The sequence below is a fragment of the Pinus tabuliformis genome, chromosome 8, assembly GCF_031772625.1.
Source record: "Pinus tabuliformis cultivar Carrire ecotype Pingquan chromosome 8, CPIR1, whole genome shotgun sequence".
NCBI classification, from domain to species: domain Eukaryota; kingdom Viridiplantae; phylum Streptophyta; class Pinopsida; order Pinales; family Pinaceae; genus Pinus; species Pinus tabuliformis.
In genome coordinates, this window is record NC_142294.1 from 1333721622 (window position 1) to 1333742973 (window position 21352).

Sequence of the window (21352 nt, forward strand, 5' to 3'; positions counted from 1 at the left end):
ATGACTTTATTGGTGGGATGGAATGTAATGGATGGATGGATGGAAAGAAATGAGGTGGAGTGAGAGTGATTGGATGAATGAGATGGTGAATGAAGTGGATGAAATGGCAAAATGAGATGGAAGAGAGAGATTTTTTTTTTTTTTGGAAAACATGAGGTGTCAGGTGACCCTGATTTTCACCTTAGGTTTTCTGCATAAGACTGCCAATCTGAGATTGGTTTTTAGGCTTATACATTTATTCTTTTTTTTTTTTTCAAAAACCAAAGATTAGGCTGATGGAGGAGAAGAATCCTTCTCCACCAACCTGATTGCAGAATCTTCTTTAAACAACTTGACAAATTCCTCTTTTGAGAGTGGCTTCTGGTAGACTTTCAATCTATGGCCATTCACAATAAGAGGGGTTTGAAGCTCATCAATGGTCTTCACTCGAACTACTCCATTTTTAAAGACTTCATCAATCTCATATGGCCCAAGCCAATGAGTTTGAAATTTTCCTTTGAAGTCCTTAAATTTTGAATCAAAAAATAGTGCCCAATCCCCTTTCTGAAACTTTCTTTCTTTGATGTGTCGATCATGCCATTTAGATCTTTGGTGTTGAACTAGATCGGTCCTTAGAATTGCATCTTGTCTTATTTCATCTAGCTCATTTCGCTGGTCCATTCTGTGTCTTTGGGCTTTCGTGAGGCTCATCCCCAATTGGACTGCCATCTTGAAGGTCTTGATTTGGAACTCAATGGGGAACAGGACTTCCTTCCCATAAACAAGTTCATAGGGAGAATGTCCTGTTGTGTTCCTCCATGTAGTTCTATAGGCCCATAAGGCTTCAGGAAGCCTTTCCGCCCAATCTCTTCTATGAAGATGAACAGTCTTAGTGATAATGCCTTCAAGAACTTTATTGGTAGATTCCACTTGGCCATTTGATTGCGGATGGTATGGAGTAGATGTTCTGTGCTTGATCTTATATTCCTCCATCAGCTTCTCCATCAATTTAGATGTAAATTGGCTTCCTTGATCTGTTACAATTTCTCTTGGGACACCAAAATGAGTAAAAATATCCTCAAAAAGAAATTGAACAACTGAATTTTCAGTGGCAGAAGGCAAAGCTTTTGCTTCTACCCACTTAGTAACATAATCAGTACAAACCAATATATACTTCTTTTGCTTTGATGGTGGATTAATAGGTCCAACGAAATCTAGAGCCCATTTCTCAAAGGGTTCGATGCATACCTGTGGCTGTAGTGGCATTTCATTTGAAGGAGTTGGTCTCCCAACTCTTTGGCAGCTGTCACACCTTCTAACATACTGCTTTGCATCTTTAAAGAGAGAAGGCCAATAATATCCTAGAGAAAGGATTTTATAGGTTGTCCTCTTGTCAGCAAAGTGTCCGCCGCAAGGTTCATCATGACATGCCTTAAGGATGTCAGGCATTTCATCTTCCTGAACACATCTTCTGATTATACAATATGGCCCTGTTTTGAACAATTCATTAGAAATCCAAGAATAATGTGAACTCTCCTGAATGATTTTCCTTTTCTCATTAGGAAATAAGTGTAGAGGAAGCTTCCCTGTAACTAGATAATTAGCAATATCTGCATACCAAGGAGTCTTGGTAGTTACTGCAAACAAGTATTCATCTGGGAACTTATCTTCTACTGGAGAATCTTCATTATTGTTTTGGATTCTAGACAAGAAATCAGCTACTGTGTTTTGTTTCCCAGGTCTATCTAACACAGTAATGTTGAATTCTTGTAAAAGTAAAAGCCATCTTGTAACTCTGCCATTAGTAACAAGTTTGTTCATTAAATATCTTATGGCAGAGTGATCGGTATGGACAAAAGTTTCATAGCCGGTTATGTAGTGTCTAAATTTATTGATCGCATGTACCACAACTAAGAACTCTTTTTCTGTAACAGTATAATTTAACTCAGTGGGAGTCAAATTCTTACTAGTGTAATAAATGGCATAAGGGATCAAATCCTTTTGTCCCAAAACAGCTCCTAGAGCTGTATCTGAAGCATCGGTAGAAATGTGGAAAGGGAGTTTCCAATTTGGACCCCTTAAGATGGGTGCTTCAGATATTCTAGTCTTTAAAGTTTCAAAGGCAGTCTGACACTCAGGATCCCATTTGAATTCACAGTCTTTGGTAAGCAATTTGAAAAGAGGAGATGCTATCTTAGTGAAGTTTTCAATAAATCTTCTGTAATATCCAGTGAACCCAAGAAAACTCCTAACATCTTTCTGACAATTTGGAACAGGTAATTTGGAGATGACTTCTACTTTGGATCTATCAACTTTAATTCCATCTCCTGAAATATGATGTCCTAAAACAATTCCTTCAGTAAACATCATAAAACACTTTTCATGACTTAATGAAAGATTTGTTTCCTTACATCTAATTAGTACCTTTTCCAAATTTTCTAATGCTTCTTCAAATGTATTACCATAAACTGTGAAATCATCCATGTAGACCTCTACACAATCATGAATTAGATCTGAAAAGATTCCTAGTACAGCCCTTTGAAATGTAGCGGGTGCATTGCACAATCCAAAAGGAAGTACTCGGTAAGCAAAAGTTCCCCAAGGACAAGTAAATGTGGTTTTGTCTTGATCTTCAGGTGCTACCTGAATTTGATTGTAACCACTAAAACCATCCAAGAATGAGAAGAACTTTTTACCTGCTAAAGTATCTAATACTTGATCAATAAAGGGCAAGGGAAAGTGATCCTTTAAGGTTGCTTTGTTTAATTCTCTGTAATCAATGCAAACTCTCCATTTACCATTCTTTTTGGGCACTATAACCAAGGGAGAAACCCATTGGCTATCTGAAATAGGGTAAATGAAGTTTACATTGAGTAACTTCTGGAGCTCTTCTTTTACTATCTCCCTAAGATTTGGATTCATCCTCCTTTGAGGTTGTCTGATTGGTCTACTGTTTTCCTCAATATAGATGTGATGAATACAAGTCTTAGGGTCAATACCTTTCATGTCGGTATACTCCCATGCAAAAGCAGTAGAATGTCTTTGCAAGACTTTGGTTAGCTCTTCTTGTTGAGATTTTTCCAAGTTTTTGTTAATGTTTAATGTTTTACCTGGAAAGACTTCAATGGCGGAACTACCAAATTCTTCCATAGAGAAAAGAGACATTTGTCTAGATGATAGACACTCTATGTCAGAATCCAACTGAAAATGTGTAGAGTCATATTCTGAAGATGGTTCAAAATTTTCTAATGTATTCAGAATTTGACTATCTTCACTAATCTCAGAAGTGGTAAAGACAGGTTGTATAGTATCTTCATCATCAACCCATTCATCTTCTCCTATTTCTGTTATTGCCTTTGCTGGAGGATACAAGTTGAATTTCTTGGTGGAATTACCATCTGATATATACATGTCCCCAGACCTACAACTTATGAAAGCATCAGCTGTGGCCAGCCAAGGTCTTCCTAAAATAAGAGGATGTCCTCCTAGATTATTCTTGGGAGTTAAAATCATAAAATCAACTGGATATTCCCAAGAATCTAGGGAGACTGGAATGTCTTCCAATACACCATCAGGTTTAATGATTGATCTATCTGCAAGCTGCAGTAAAGTAGGTGTAAAGAGAAGGTTAGGAAGCTTTAACTGATCCATGGTCTGTCTACTCATGATGTTGATTGCGGCTCCTAAGTCAATCAAAGTATTTGGGATTTCAACCCCATTAATATGAGTTTTGACAATAGGGCTACCGGGGTCCACATATTTTTGCATGGTAATCTTACCCATCATAATGTCTGCAATTTTTCCAACCAGATGTATTCTTCTGGTATCTCTGGTTCTTTTTCCTGTTTTCTTTAAACTCAACTCCTTTATTGTCTTTGCTAGAATGGGAATTTTCTTAATGGCTTGTAACAAGGGGATCTTGATACATACATTCTTCAATTCATCTAGAAAATTATAGTCAGGCAACCAAATTTTCTTTTCCACTCCTTTGTCAATTTGTAATCTTTCAGGAAAAGGAGGTGTAGCTAAAGAGGTAGGTTGCTCAACTATGGGAGTTGTGGGGGTTGATTCTTTTTCTTTTTCTTTTTCTGTTTGAATGTTTGGGCGTTGAAGGGATACTTCAGAACCCTTATTAGCTCTAAGAGATTCTTCCTCAGAAATGCTTGGCTGTTGAACATTTATAGAAGGTTGATCTAGGATTCTACCTGATCTGAGTTGTACTTCGTTAAGAGGAACAATCATATAGGTAGGAAATGGTTGACCTTCCATCATGTAAGCATTTTGAGGGTTCCTATTATTGGGGTTTGGCAATGGCTGAGAGGGAAGTTGATTTGACTTCTGTTGAGATTGGAGCAAGAGTTGAGAATTTTGATTTTGTGGAGGAGGTTGTTGTTGAGGGTATGGCAATGATAGTTGTTGACCTTGATTTGGAAGTTGTGGAGCTTGCTGATTCTGAAAAGATGGAGGATATTGATAGAATTGAGCAAATCTCCCATAAGGATTTTGCATGCTTTGCATCCATGATTGAAAAGGATTTTGTGGTTGAGGCCAAGGTTGTTGCCAAGGATTCCAATTTGGTTGGGGTTGAAAATTCATAGAGTTGTTAAACCCTTGATTCTGTTGCCCCTGCCAAGGTCTCCTTGCAACAAAACAGAGAGATTCAAGTGTGTTTGGATCTTCTTGAAAGACTGCTTTGAGTCCAGGGATTGAAGGACAATCCTTGGTCTCATGAGTTTCTGAGCAAATTACACATGTTTCCACAACTTGTGCCTCCAAGGGACATTCCCTTAAAGCATGTTTCTTTCTACATTTCGGGCAAAAGATGGCCAAGGCCTCGGTTTCTGCTTTCTGTTTATTGTGGATCTTAAGGGTGTCTAATTGTTCACTAAGACTCCCTAAGATATCAGTTTTAAATTCATCAAGCATATTGCCGATTTCAGCCCTACTTACTGATCCGGTTGCAGATTTATTTGCCCTAAGTAGAGAAGGATCTCTAGGCCCTTTTTGAGTTTTTGATTTGCCCCTTGAGAGATGGACACATAATTCTGCTATATCAGAAAGTGGAAGCTGAGATATATCTCCCTTCCCCATCATATTCAGAAGATCTATCCATTCATCTCTAATGGCTTTTAGTAAGAGGGCTTTCAAGGTCTCTTCATCCAAGTTACTCATTTTTGCTCTTTTCAAATTATATTGAAATCTTTCAATCAGATCCTCTAAGTTCTCATCTTCTCCTTGTACCATTTTAAATACCTCATCCTTATGATTGGTGGGCATACAGTAATCTAGGTACCTATCCAAAAATGTCTGTTTCATTTCATCCCAAGACCTAATGGACTGAGTGACTAACCCCATGAACCATTTCAAAGCTTGTCCTTTCAATGTGGAAGGGAACAATTTGAGTTTTTGAGTATCATCTAAATAGTCATAAGTTCTACATAAGACTTCAAACTCAAATAAGAATGTTTCAGGGTCCTCAGTTCTTGTCCCATGGAAATTTGGGAGGACAGATGGCGATATGTTTTTCATAGTAGCCCGGGAATCCTCATTAACAATAGGAAACCCAAATGAGTTATCCCCATCTCTATTTCCTCCTCCAAGGGGACCTCTACCTCCTCCATTGTTGTTTCCTCCTCCTCCTCTACCTCTACCTCTACCAAATCCAGGTGCTTCTTCTTCTGCCATAGTAGTTTCCCCAGAGACTTCAGAGTCTTCAGGTTCTTCTACTAAGGGTGTATGAGAAGGATTTCCTCCTTCTTCTTCAGATGTTTCTACTTCTTCATTTATAATTTGCCTCTCTGGAGAAAGAAGGAAATGATCTCTTTCTAACTCAAACTCGATGGAAGGTATGGGAGAGTCGACTCCTGCTTCTTGAATTCTGGGAACCCTAGGGCTAGGAGTGTCAGTTGGAGATAAGGGAGGTGTCTCTTGTCTATCTCTTGAAGTAGATGGACTTGTGAAAATTGAACTTTTTGCTCTAGCTAAAAACCTTCCCCTAGAATCTCTAGCTCTATGCATGTCATTTTTTTTTTTTTTTCTTCAAGTCAAGTTAATAGTTCTTTTTCTGATCTTCTAGGTCACTTTAGGTGCAAGAAGAGAGCATACTCAAGAAACGACTAAATCAATAACTTTCTCTTTTCTGATCCTCCAGATCACTTTGAAGTGCAAGAGGAGAGCATACTTTGATAGGTTATCAACTTCTTTTCTTGAAATTTTATGTTTTTTTTTCTAAGAATATGGCTACTTAATTTCACTTCCCCGCAACGGCGCCAAAATGTTTAGTCAATTTAGTGTTTCTAAATTGATGTCATTAATTGTCAACCCGGGGCTCGTAAGCTGATGAAGTGAAGGTGTACTATATGTACTTAAGCAACCTCTTAGATCTTTTTGTCGTTTGGGGGTGTTGTTTGTGGTCAATTTATCTTCCTAAGATGGAATGGAGATTTTGTAAACAGATGAGTGATAGTGTGTGTAAGGTGATTTCTAAATGAGTGAGTGTGTGTTACTGGTGGTTTCTAACTACCTTCTAAACTTGCAAAGAAAAAGCTTGAAAGAAATAACTTGAAATGAAACTGAAAGCAAAGCAGAAAAACCACTTTCTAATAGCACTAGTCACTACTCATGCTGCTGCAAAAAAAGATAAGAAAAACTACTTTAAAGACCAGTTATAATGTTCAACTCTTCCTAACTCTCTGCTTCCAACATATGGTATTATGTGAAACACGATTAAGAAGTAGTTAGAAATAAGTCTAAAAAGTAATCAAAATAAGAAAAATCCACTTTAAAGACCAGTTATAATGTTCAACTCTTCCTAACTCTCTGCTTCCAACATATGGTATTATGTGAAACACGATTAAGAAGTAGTTAGAGATAAGTCTAAAAAGTACTCAAAGCAAGCTGTAATTTATTAGTATTCTGATCTCTTAAACATGAACAACTTATGATAAAGAGACCATCAATATGTCAGCATACAACTTGAGAAACTAAACTAGAAATCAGCTAGGAAAACAGAGTAAAGGCAGCAACTATGAATATGACAACTGAAAATACTATTAGAGATAAAGCAAATACACAAAGACACACAATCTCGGGCTAACACCTGCAGAAAACAGTCCTGATCGGTTTAAAGTAAATGCTGGAAATGAAATGACAGTGAAAGTAAATTAAATCTGTACATTTATTAAAGAAAAGGGAAAATTGTTGAATTCAAAAGAAGGAAATGGCAAGAACATAAAGATAAATTACTGTACAAAGGTTGTTATGAATAGGGGCCCTCCATCCACAAAACCCAAGGAAAGATCAGCTACGTAAAGGAGTCAAAACAACAGTCTTCTATTAATTCATAATGCAGAAATTACAGTCAAAAAGTGCTGAAACAGTAGCTTCAAAACAGAGTTTCTGTGCTCACTAAAAGCGTAGCAATTACATAAACAAAACAACTAAAGACTAATCCTAAAGCGTGCGCAGACGTTGGATTTTATAAGCATATGAGTAACTGCCTACTGCGTAAAACATGAAACTGGAAATTAACTGACAAACATGCTAATTAAATGGTTCAGTAACACGTCAACAAGTCCGTGGGTGATCTGGAAGGTACGGTCGTCATGGAGGTTGAATCCAAGGTTGGATCCTGTCTCCCATGACCTGCGTAGAGTGGAGGAGTCGCCATCTGGAGTGACGTGACCTTTCAGCTCACGCAGCACCGTTTGAGCTGGCTTTGTTGACCGAAGTTTGATCCTCGTTGACCGGAGGTATGCGTGGAGTTGCTGACCGAACTGATAGCACAGGAACCTTCAACACCTTCATTCCCACGTGCCCATGTGATTCATTTTGCAAAATGACACGTGGAACATAGAGGTCAATGAAAAGGCTGCGGAATGTCCAGATAGCTGCGGAATTGTTGAATGTCTGCGGAATTGCCAGACAGCTGCGGAAACTCTGTGCATATGTCAAAAATCTAGACCAACAGTCAAACATAAGCAAAGTTAACTAATTATGCTTAAAGACATCAAATGTAATGATCTGGGTAGGTTTATGAGGAAAATAGAGCAAAAGAGAGGGATAAGTGAGGAAAAGTTGTAGGTAATGATGGATAATTAGGTGCAAGTTAGAGGCTCTACAAGCATCACACATGAACGCCAAGATATAAGGTGGAAACCCAATGTTGGTAAAAACCACCTGCTGTTGTCGTCTTTCTCTTCTTTTAATAATAAGAAAATTATGTTTACAATTTTGTACTGGTGCAAACTTATACCAGTATGTAGGCTTTTACCTGCAGAACACTGCAACCTTCTCTCATTTTCAGCTACTACCGGAAGGGAGCTACAACACCCTAGCTCTTATACTAGCCGATATGTTTGCTAGTACATAGGTGCCGACCTACAGAAGGCTACGACCTTCTCTCTTCCTCCAGGGACCACGTTTCATAAATTTTCATACTGGATACTCTTGGAACACAACACCACAATCTGAAGGCCACATTTCATTCAATTTTCATACTGGACCCATCAATAACATTGAAGCTCAAAATCATTCACCACTACAATACAACTATCAAATACATCTGCATCAACCAGTCACTGAAACTCAAACATCACAACTGAATTAATCAATCACTTTGACAACCCATCATCACTGTAGCAAATCACAATCAATCAATCTGATCATTCAGAATACTGTCACTAGAATACAGTCACCAGAGTATCAGAATACAGTCATCAGAACCCAAACCAGAACCTAGAACTCTGCAACATCAAACAACAGCAACTAAAACATTTTTTATAGAGTATACGCTACTTCCATGTATCGAACCTGCATGTATACGTGCTTTTCTCAAAGCCAACCAGCGTATACATCTGCAAATATTTATTCAGAATTCTGCAGCTATTCCAGACTTCAATTATACCCAGATCATATCATTTACAGAATAATATATGCGTCAGTATTCAGATCGAGAATATACATGAGCAAAAACACATAATGATAGTTCATTTTAAACCTTAAGGTCCCGATCCATCATTAGATCTAATCCCTTATCATCCACTAAGTTTCATCCTTGGTTCAGATCCAGCAATGCATAATAACCTAATAACCAGCATACTAGATCTCACCCTTCATCAAATATTCGATACTTGCACACCCTGGCCTAATGATCTTCTCCTCCTTATATAGTTTTAGACCTTTCTCAATACCGTGGACTAAAACCACTTAGGACCAATACCTTGGACCAAATACCTAGGGTCAATACCTTGGACCAAATACCTTGGACCAATACCATGGATCAAAATACCATGAACCAAATACCACGGACCAAAACTTAGTTTTCCAAGATATACACGTTTTTCCTTCTATGAAAGTGTGTGTGTATGTATACGTTTCTTGTATACATTGAATCTGTGTGTATACGCATCTTAGTCAAAGTGAACCTACGTATACCTCTTTCTTCATTCTTTGTAGTATGATCTGTACTTCTTTGTGCTATTAACCTTGTATACTGTGATATGTCATTTGAGTGAGTTGCCATCAAGGACAACACCTATATCATAATGCCAACAATCTCCCCCTTTGGACTTGATGGCAACACCAAGTCACTCTCCCCCTTTGACATCAAGGGAAAAGGGTCATGCTCCCCCTAAGTACATGCTGAATTCTCTGATATGCTGAAGTGTGTTGATTGAGCTCCCATGATCGAGTCCATGCTCCCCCTGAGCACAAGCAAGGTCTGCAAAAAGATGTTCTAAAAGAATAACATGACTCTATACATATATCACCAATGACCTTCCTATCACCAATGACTCATACATACATCCATCTCCCAACCAAGTGGGGATATACCAAATTTGACTCAACCACCCAACCAAGTGGGGATATACCAATTGTTTATACATGAAAAAAACAAGAAACATTACATCATCTATCCCATACATAGTGGGGTTAGAGCAGCATCTCTCAATCAGCATCGAAACCATCAACATGTAAATGTCCATTATTAGTCAAAGTATGTCGGCATATATCAACTCATCCTCTTGATCTCATCAAGATCAACTTGCTTCATTCCCTTATCATATCATATGTATGAGAAAACACCATAGACATTAAGAACTGCATGATCTTTCCACAAGAACCTTCATTATATCATCACTAGGGAACATCCCATATCATCAACCATGATAATCAACATATGTGAGTATCAACCTATCATCATAAAGTAAGAACTCATTAGGTACCAAAGACTTCTAGACATAATGTCAACAATGATTTATTAGAAGCATACCATGTTCTCCCCCTAAACCTGTTCCACTTGTTCACTATTAGATCTAATTATTTCATATGTCAGCAAGAGATATCAAAGCATCATCATCAATCAAATATACATTAGGTTATCAACAACTTTATGAGGATCAAGATATTTCCATATGTTATCAGCAGATTGTAACCATCATCAAACAGAATAGATAAATGATAGAACCATAATAGACCCCTTTTTCTGAGTCTGGCCCACTACTTTTCTTCAAACCAACATATACGCGACTGTGACCACAGAAACCCGCATATGACGTGACTATGTTTCATGAAACTCGCGTATAACCACCTTCCTTTGAAAAAATAGGATTTAACAGCAGGATGATGTAGCAACTAGTCCCATCTTTTTTCTGAGATATTCAAATGTCTTTCTGGGCAGTGGCTTAGAGAATATATTAGCAACCTGTTCTTTGGAGGGAACACACTCCAATTTGAGCTTTTTTTCAAGCACTTGTTCACGTAGAAAATGATATTTTATGGGTATGTGCTTGGTCTTGGAATGCATGACTGGATTCTTTGAAATACTGATGGCACTTGTATTATCACATGGAAGGGAGATGGGTGGAGTACATGTGATCTGAATGTCTTGCAAGGTTTTCATCATCCAAAGTAGTTGTGTGCAACAAGATGCAATAGCCACGTATTCTGCTTCAGCTATAGATAATGCAATTTAACTTTGTTTCATGCTGAGCCAAGACATTAACCTGGAACCCATATAGAATGCACCACCACTAGTGTTTTTTCTATCATCAACACTTCCTGCCTAATCTGCATTTGTATATGCATGAAGTGTAAGATCTGTATCTCTAGGATACCATAAACCAAAGTTCTATGTTCCTTGAAGATATTTGAAAATCCTTTTGATTGCCTGAAGGTGTGATTCCTTTGGATTTGCTTGGAATCTGCCAACTATTCCTACTGCATGCATGATGTCAGGCCGGGTGCCTGTCAGATAACGTAGACTGCCAATGATGGATCTGTAAGCTGATTCATCATTTGATCTGAGACTACATCCTGTTACCATTGGTGATCTGGAAATCACTCGTGAGTGACCTCAATTAAATAATTATTGAATGAAGGTATTACAGACTCATGTGTTGGTGTGTGTCTATGTTATTTTAGGCAACGGATCGATTAGATTGCAAAATACACAGACACTGGAAAATGGAAAACAGTAAGAGAAACATAGTAAGAAAATATAAGAACACAACAAATTAATAAGGAGTTCACCCTATCCTCCAGGGCTACGTCTCCGGTCTAGCTTTCAGTGGTGGCCTTCTTTTATTGTGTCTTTAAAGCAGAGATTTACAATGAGGAGCTCAATTTGAGTCTCCTGAAATAGATAATGCTTGGTAGGGTGGTTCTTGGATTCCCCAAGCCACTAGAGTGCACAAACTCTTTCCCTTTCCAAGTCTTGACCTCTCTAGTCTTTAATGGGAGGAGCCCAATGTGGTACTCAATTCCTGACAGATCCTCACAGGGATTGCTTGAACCTCTCAAGCTTTATGTTTTCTCGATGCTGCCTTAGGTTAGCTTGGCTCTCTGTTTTCTGCTTCTTGCTTCACTATCTTTTCTTTTCTCTCGCTCTCTCTATCTTCGTGTTTTGTTCTCTGTCTGTTCATGGCTTAAAGCCAATTTGTCTCATGACTGTTCGCTTCCTCTTCCACCCCTTCGGATCACCTTTTGTTGTTCGTTTGGAGTTCCCTACCTCTGCGTCATCACCATCGGTTCACAAGGAAGTGGCCACTTGTCCTCTCGCGAACTACGCCAGCTCGTCCTCAACGGTTCGGTATTTCAGTTACACCCACCAACTTAGTGGTCAAATCGGACTTCAAACTTTTATGTACCATGGCTTAATTCCCCTGTCAAATTTGGTTCCTCCATTGGGCATAATCTCTGCCATCAAATCTGGAGCCCCTAGATCCTACGGTGTTCACTCATTTCATGCGGTTGACTTGCTCGACCGTTAGCGCGCGATGAGAAGTGGTTTTATCTCTCATCCACCGGACACACATCATTGTTGAATGGAATCGCTCGTTTTCTGCCAAATTCGCTTACCGCCCAAGGATGCCCCCGATATACTGCCGGTTTTGGAGTGTGGGACCCGCCTTTTGCCTTAGTGCTTTCCCCACGGTTTCCTGATTTCCCATGCGATCGAGCACCCGGGGCCTTTCCTTCTCGAGGGGTTTTTCCCAATGATGCATTAATCGCGCATTAGAAATGGCCTTTGTTTCCCGATCCAGGCTTCCTAACTACTAGTTTTGCCTCCTGCATGGTCTCCATAGGCCTCATTCAATGCGCTTTGACCGAGGTCCTCGTCGTTCCTTACTGGCTGCAACTACCACTATCTAGAGGTCTTCCTGATCGTTCCTTTGTTCATAAATTCAAAGTTTGTCCTGATTTGATACAGTCATGGTACTTTGATAATTTTTCATGGATCCAATTCAGATCACGACCTTCCCACTGAAAAAGCTTTTGGACCACCAAAAGTTGGTTTTCAAGCATCGACTAAGTGAGGGTACAATTGTCTCACTTGTCCAATCTCTATCCACTTTGCACTGCTTGGCTTTGAACCCTTGAGCCCAACTCTGAGGTACTCAACATCTCCCCTGTGCATTGTCCTCACCTTCCTGTCTAGAACTGTGTCTTCCTGCAATTCATTAAGATATTCAAGTAGTAGGTCATCAATAGAAGGTAATTGACTCTCCTCTTCAGGATCCTCAATTAGTGAAGGTTTAAACAATCTCAAGCAATCTCCATTTACATCTGAGTAGATGTGCATGTAAGCTGGTAGATCAAGGTGAAAAGCATTCTCACCAATATTCTCAAGTATCTTGAAGGGTCCATACCTGATAGGCTTTAGCTTTTTACCTTCACCTTGCATCCTGTCCTTGCTGATATACAACCAGACTTGGTCACCAACTTGTCATATGCTCCATCTAATGCTTGTCATGCCTTGCCTTGTATTTGGCTTGGCTCTTTTCCAGCTGTTCCTGTACTGCCTGGTGGATCTCTTGGATTTGTTCAATGAACCTAGTTGCCCTGTCCACATCATTGTGTCCCTCAACTACGGTATCTATACCAAAGACAAAATCCAAAGGAGACCTTGCTGTGAAACCAAAGCAAGTCTCAAAAGGAGATCTTTGTGTAGAAGAATGGTTTGCTTTGTTGTAAGCATGTTGCACATAACAAAAATGTTCTTCCCAAAGCTTAGGATGTTTGCTGCAATATCCCTAAGTAACTAGATCACTGTCCTGTTAACTACTTCTGTCTGGCCATTAGTTTGTGGATGAAAAGCTGTGCTTTTCTTCAGTTTGGTGTCCATCAGTTCCCATAGACTTGACCAAAACTTCCCCACAAATCAGGTGTCTCGATCAGATACAATGGAAGTGGGTAATCCAAAATGAACCCATACATATTCAAAGAATAGTTTTGGAGTTTGTTCAACTGTAATCTGTTTATTACAAGGTATCAAAATACACATTTTGCTAAACCTATCCACAACAACATACAGATAGTCATGACCTTTCCTAGATTTAGGCAGTCCTCCAACAAAATCCATGGAAACACTTTCCCAAGGGTGAGAAGGAAATGGTAATGGAGTGTAGAAGCCTAGTTTTCTATTGCTAGGCTTGCTTTTAGCACACATAGTACACCCTCTTACATTTCTAGAAACTGTCTCATTCATTTTTGGCCAATAACAAAATCTTTGCAGCTGTGCAGCTGTTTTACTTACCCCAAAGTGACCTAATATTAGAGAAATGTGTGCTTCTTGAAATATCTTTACTCTTTCAGTTTGTGGAATGCATAACTTCCCACAATGGTATAAGAATCGGTCCTTTACATGATAATCCAATTCTTCTACTCGTTTTCCTTGACTTAAAGTTGCATATACATCTTTAAAGTCTATATCTTGAGCATGTTGTTCAATGTAGCTTTCATGTAGCATATAATTATGCTTAAGTATAGTAGATGCATTTATAATGGGTCTAGATAACATATCTGCAACTTTATTGTGTATGCACTTTTTACATCTGATGACTAAATGAAACTTTTGTAGAAAACCCATCCATCTATAGTGTCTTGATTGCTGCAACTTAGTTTGGGAGTGTAGATATTGAAGTCGTTGATGATCAATATGTATTACTGTCTCTTTTCCCATTAAGTAATGTTTCCACTTTTTCACACTCTATACTAATGCATACAATTCTTTATCATATGTAGGATAGTTAACTACTGCAGAATTAATAGTCTCATAATGATAACATATGGGTTTACCATGTTGTGTCAACATTGCTCCCATGGCATAGTCACTGGCATTTGTTTGGATCTCAAATGGTCTTTGATGATCAAGCAGTTCTAGTACAGGTGTTGTACTAATATTTTCTTTCAAGGTGTCGAAGGCTTTCTACTATTTGCCTCCCCACTGAAACACCTTATTCAATCCTGTTAAAGCATGTAAGGGAGCTGCAATTGAGGAAAAGTTAGAAATGAACTTTCTCCAATATTGTGCTGCTCCAAAGAAGCTTCTAACTTCTGTAGTAGATTTGGGTTTAGGCTACTTTACAATGACTGCCACCGTAGATAGATCTATCTTCAATTCACCACCCCTACTATGTGACCCAAATAATTCAGAGATGTTTTGCCAAATTCACATTTTGAGAGTTTAACATAAAGTTTTTCTCTTTTCAAAACATCTAGTGTCTGCTTAACATGCTTTAAGTGTTCTTCCCACGTTTTGCTAAATATTAGAATTTCATCCAGATACAAAATAAAACAAAATCATCAAGAAAAGGTCTGAGTATATCATTCATTAATCTCATGAAAGCAACAAGAGCATTAGTTAAGCCAAAAGGCATAACCAGCCACTCATACAATCCCTACTTTTTTTTGAAAGCAGTCTTCCATGCATCTTGTTCTGCAACTCTAACTTGATGGTATCCATTGTGCAAGTCTAGCTTGAAGAAATAAACAACTTCTTTCAATTGATCTAAAAGATCATCTATGCGAGGAAGGGGATAACGATTTTTGATTGTTATCTTATTCAGTGCTCGGTAATCAATGCACATTCTCCACGAGCCATCTTTCTTTCTCACCAAAATGATTGGTGACCCACATGGTGATGTGCTAGGCCTGATGAACCCCTTCTCGAGCAACTCCTGCACCTGCTTCTTGATTTTAGCATTCTCTAAAGCAGACAACCTGTACATTCCAATGTTAGGCAATGGAGCATCTTGCTGCAAAATAATATCATGTACTATTTCCTTTTTGGGTGGCAGACCTTTAGGTTCTTGAAACAAGATATCATACTCTGAAACAACCTTTTCTAAATCAGTTTGTTGTTTAGCATTACAACCCTCAAATACATTGGTTTTATCAGGTTTCTTTTCCTTTACAACCATCAGTAAGAATTGTTTGCATGAATTTATCATTCGTTTCATCTGCCTTGAGTTTATGAGAGTATAATTATTCTTGAGCTTATGAGCTCTTACAAAGTATTCAATTCCATCTTTAACAAGTAGATACTTGTTCTCAGCTCTATAGAAAATAGCTCTTCTATCATACAAGTAAGGACTTCCCAAAACAATTCCACATATATCCAAAGGAATTATGTCTAACTCAACCTCATCTACAAATGTTGATCCAAAAGAAAACTTGAGTTTGCACTGTCTAGTCACTTGTAGTTGTGCTTTATCATTTAACCATCCTAATGGGTATGGTTTCTTGTGAGGTGTAGTTACTAATCCCAACTTCTTTACAATTGCTTCTAAAACTAAATTTACTTGTGAGCCACTATCAAACAAAGTATAAATATTTTGATGTTTAGAAATAACTCAAATATGGAAAAGCTCATGTCTTTTTCTCTCATTTTCTTCATCAATAGTAGATTGTGCAGAATTGCTAGTAGATGCTTTAGAATTCTTACCTCTTATACCTGTGGCTGCAATGGTTGTTTCATCTTCCGAGTCTGACCCCAAATATTTCTAAATAGCTGCAGCAGTCTTCTTCTTCTTGCCCTTGAACTTCTTAGGTCTCATCTCTGGATGCAGAATCCATAAGTGCTCATCATCATGCCCATCCTTTTTATAGTGAGTGCATGAGGCCTTTCTTTTCTGTGCAGTGTTAGCCTTCCTTTCTTTCCATTTCTGCTTTCTTTTCTCCTTATTCTTGCTTCCAGTGGGTTGGGATGATCCCCCATCTTCTGGACTTCCATTCTTTCATCTATCTTCTAGATGAGTAGCTTGTACAGATACCTCATCTATACTAGTGGGATTAAACATGAGGATAATATGCCTCATGTAGTTGTGTAGACCACCAATTTACTTAACAGAGTCTTAGGTGAGTCCAATGAGATTCCTAGGATCAATTCTCTCTTTCTAAATTCTTGAGTGTACCCTTGCACACTTTTCCCTTTCAATTATTGAAGAGTTTGCCAACTCATCATGGCTTGCTGCATATAGGCCAATGGATAGAACTGCTTTTTGATTGCAGAAACAAATTCAATGCAGACAGAGATAGTCTTACCATGTCTTTTCATATCAGCTTGGGTCCTGCCTTCCCACCAAACCAAGGCAGTGCCTCCAAGGCGTAGGCTTGCCGGTTGAATTTTTCTCTTGTCCGAATCAATATTCTTCACTCTGCAATAAACATCAATTTGTCTAATCCAATTGTCCAACTTTCCTGCATTCAACTCTCCATCATATATAGGTAAATCAAATTTAACATCTAATTTGATCAAAGATGCTCTCTTTTTGTGTTCAGGGTTGTTAGGAGGTCTGAGAAATCTTTCCTATTTCCCTTTTCCTTTTGAGTGGTCATGGAAGTGAGATTCATCTTCTCCTTTTTCTTGTTTAGAGCCTGACGAATCTTCATCCTTATGTTTTCTAAAACCCCTATACATTTCTTCTACCATGGACTTTATGGCTAGGAAACTATCTATGAATTGAGGGTCTAGCCCCATAGAACCTTCCTCTGACATTGTCTTCTGAGGATAGACTCTCCCAATTTCAGGATTAGTTTCGACCAACTCTCCTTCTCCTAATTTGAGCTTTGATCTAGTTAGCATTCAACAGTTAAACCAACACAAGCTTGTCTAACCTTAACAGCCTAAAGCTCTGATAGCACTTGATCTGAAAATCGCTCGTGAGTGACCTTAGTTAAATAATTATTGAATGAAGGTATTGCACACTCATGTGCTAGTGTGTGTCTATGTTATTTTAAGCAACGGATCGATCAGATTGCAAAATACACAAACATTGGAAAATGGAAAACAGTAAGAGAAACACAGTAAGAAATTACAAGAACACAACAAATTAATAAGGAGTTAACCCTATCCTCTAGGGCTACGTCTCCAGTCCATCTTTCAGTGGTGGCCTTATTTTATTTTGTCTTTAAAGCAGAGATTTACAATGAGGAGATCAATTTGAGTCTCCTAAAATAGATAATGCTTAGTACGGTGGTTCTTGGATTCCCCAAGCCACTAGAGTGCACAGACTCTTTCCCTTTCCAAGTCTTGACCTCTCTGGTCTTTAATGGGAGGAGCCCAATGTGGTACTCAATTCCCAACAAATCCTCATAGGGATTTCTTGAACCTCTCAAGCTTTCTATCTGCTCATTGCCGCCTTAGGTCAGCTTGACTCTCTTTTTTCTACTTCTTGCTTCATTGTCTTTTCTTCGCTCTCGCTCTCTCTGTCTTTGTGTTTTGTTCTATGGCTATTCATTGCTTAAAGCCAATTTGTCTCATGATTGTTCGCTTCCTCTTCCGCCCCTTTGGATCGCCTGCTGCTGTTCATTTGGAGTTCCCTGCCTCTGCATCATCGCCATCGGTTCACAAGGAAGTGGCCACTTGTCCTCTCGCGAACTGCGCTAGCTCATCCTCAACGGTTCGGTATTTCAGTTACACCGTGGAATGCCTCATCTGCCAACTCAGCAGTCAAATCAGACTTCAAACTTTTATGTGTCGCGGCTTAATTCCCTTGTCAAATTTGGTTCCTCCATCGGGTGCAATCTCCGCCATCATATCTAGAGCCCCCAGATCCTATGGTGTTCACTCATTTCGCGTGGTTGACTTGCTTGACCATTAGTACATGATGAGAGGTGGTTTTCTCTCTCATCCTCCAGACACGTGTCGTGCACTAAATGGAATCGCTTGTTTTTTGCCAAATCCGCTCACTGCCCAAGGATGCCCCCGATATACCGTCAGTTTTGGAGTGCGAGATTTTCCTTTCGCCTTAGCACTTTCCCCATGGTTTCCTAACTTCCCATGCGACCGAGCACTCGGGGCCTTTCCTTCTCGAGGGGTTTTTCCCAGTGATGCACTAATTGCGCATCAGAAATTGCCTCCGTTTCCTGATCCAGGCTTCCTAACTGCCAATTTTGCCTCCTGGGCAGTCTCCATGGGCCTCAGTCAGTGCGCTTCAACAGAGGTCCTCGTCTAGCTGTAACTGCCACTGTCCAGAGGTCTTCCTAATCGCTCCTTTGTTCATAAATTCGAAGTTTGTCCTGATTTGATACAGTCATGGTACTTTGATAATTTTTCATGGATCCAATTTGGATCAATTGGTTTACATACTGGTTTATAATCTTCCATGCCATACTTTTTCAAGATCTATTTGAGATATTTAGTTTGTGAAAGAAAAATACCATCTTTATTTTGTTGAACTTGTAGACCAAGAAAATAGGTAAGCTCACTGAGCAAGGACATTTCAAATTCTTGTTGCATTACTAAAGCAAAATTTTGACTCATGGATTCTTCATTGCTGCTAAATATGATATCATCAACATAAACAACAATTATGAGAAATTTATCAGTGTCAATTTTTGTATATAGATTGCTATCTGTTGATCCCTTCGAAAAACCCTGTTGGTGGAGATATTTGTCAAGATAGTAATACCATGCCCTTGAAGCTTGTTTTAGACCATAGAGAGTCTTTCAAAGTCTGCATACAAGTTATGTGTCATTTCAAAGAATGAATCCTTCTAGTTTCTCAATACAGACTTCTTCTTCTAAGTCGCCATTAAGAAAGGAAGATTTTACATCCATTTGGTATACTTTGAATTTCTGAAAACTAGAAAGAGAAAGAAACATTCTTATGGCTTCAAGTCTAGCAATAGGTCCAAAACTTTCTTCAAAATCTATACTTTCTTGTTGAGCATATCCTTTACAAACAAGTTTGGCCTTGTTTCTAATAACTTCTCCATTTTCGTTCAGCTTGTTTTTGAATATCCATTTAGTTCCTATAATATTCTTATCATGAGGTCTAGGAACTATTTCCCAAGTATTATTTTTTTCAATTTGCTCAAGTTCTTCATTCATGGCCTTGACCCAACATTCATCTTTTCATGCTTCATTTACATTTTGAGGTTCGGTGGAAGATAGTAATTCTAGATAGCTTGAAGCTTCTGTAATAGTTCTTCTTGTCTGCACACCTGCCTCTTTCTCCCCTAAAATTTGAGTCTCTGGATGATTTTTCTGAACATACCTTGATGGATTCTTTTCTTCTACCATTATCTCTTCTTTTGGTGCTTCATTGGTTTCTTCTTTAGAACCAGTGTGATTTGATGTGGGAAAATAATCCTCATCTTCTTCATTGTTATAATCTTCGGTTTTTATCTGTTTTGGATTTTTGCATGCTTCATCAACCACAACATCAATACTTTCAATAATTTTCCAAGTCTTTTATTATAACATTATATCCTTTACTTCAGGAAGAGTAACCAAGAATAATACCTTCATCTGCTCTAGGTTCAAACTTACCAAGTTTTTCATCAGTCCTTTTGATGTAACATTTGCTTCCAAAAACTTTGAAGTATTTTACAGTAGGAGTCTTACCATACCAAATTTCATGTGGAGTTTGAGTGCTATTCACCTGAACATTTGCTTGGTTGAGAATAGTGATGGCGGCGAATGCAACTTCACCCTAGAAGGTTGCAGGAGTTCCATACTCATCTAGCATAGCTCGAGCCATTTGTTGAACAGTTCTGTTCATTCTTTCTACCACTCCATTTTGCTGAGGAGTCCTTGTAGTTGAGAACTGCCTTTTTATTCCATTTTGTTCACAAAAGTCAAAGAATTCATCCGAGGTAAATTCCCCTCCTCGATTAGATCTGAGGCATTTGATTTTGCGATCTGATTCATTTTCAACCAAAGATTTGAAGGCTTTGAACTTCTCAAATGCTTCATCTTTATGCTTTAGAAGACCAATCCAACACATTCTGGAAAAATCATCAATGAACAATATATTCTTCTCCACGAGGTGACTTTTTCCTTGATGGTCCACATAAATCAGTATGAACAAGTTCAAGAGGCTTACTAGTTGACCCTTCTTTTTCAATGAAGTGAGATATGGTTTTCTTACCAAATTGACATGATTTTCATATTATATTTTCAGGAATGTTGATATCTGGAAGATCACAAACAGCCTGGAATCTGCATGCTTTTCTTATTTGACAAAACTTAGATGTCCTAGCCTTTTGTGTCATAGCCAGTTTTCATCATTTTTACTTATATAGCACTATCATTGTCCTCCCTTGAGTATGAAGAAGTTGCTTGGAGTTCTTGTACCTTTGATCATAGTTTCTCCTGTATCCAGCTCACGAACAACACATCCATTTGATCGAAACATCACTTCATTTCCTTGATCACACATTTGACTGACACTCAACAGGTTATGCTTTAGACCATCAACATACATAACATTCCCAGCTTTAACTTTTTCTTTCAAGAAAACAAAGCCTTTGCCTTTTATGATAGTAGGAGTGTTGTTTCCAAATGAGACATTCTTTTCCTTTTCTAAGTGTTTTGAGCATCCACTGTCGATGTACTACTGGTTTTCTTGTCCTTTTGCATACAAGGCTATACCACAACTTTATGTTTGTGGTTCTTTCTTTCTCCATATTTTTGGATATAATGGAGTTTTCTCCTCTTGAGATGTTTGCCTAAATTTACTCCTGCATTCAGATTCTTCATGGCCAAAGTTGTTATAGATTGAGCATTCTATTTCATTTTCAAGAAGAGAAAAGTTATTATAGGAACTTTTCTTGATCCCTGTCACATTCCTTTGATTTTGTG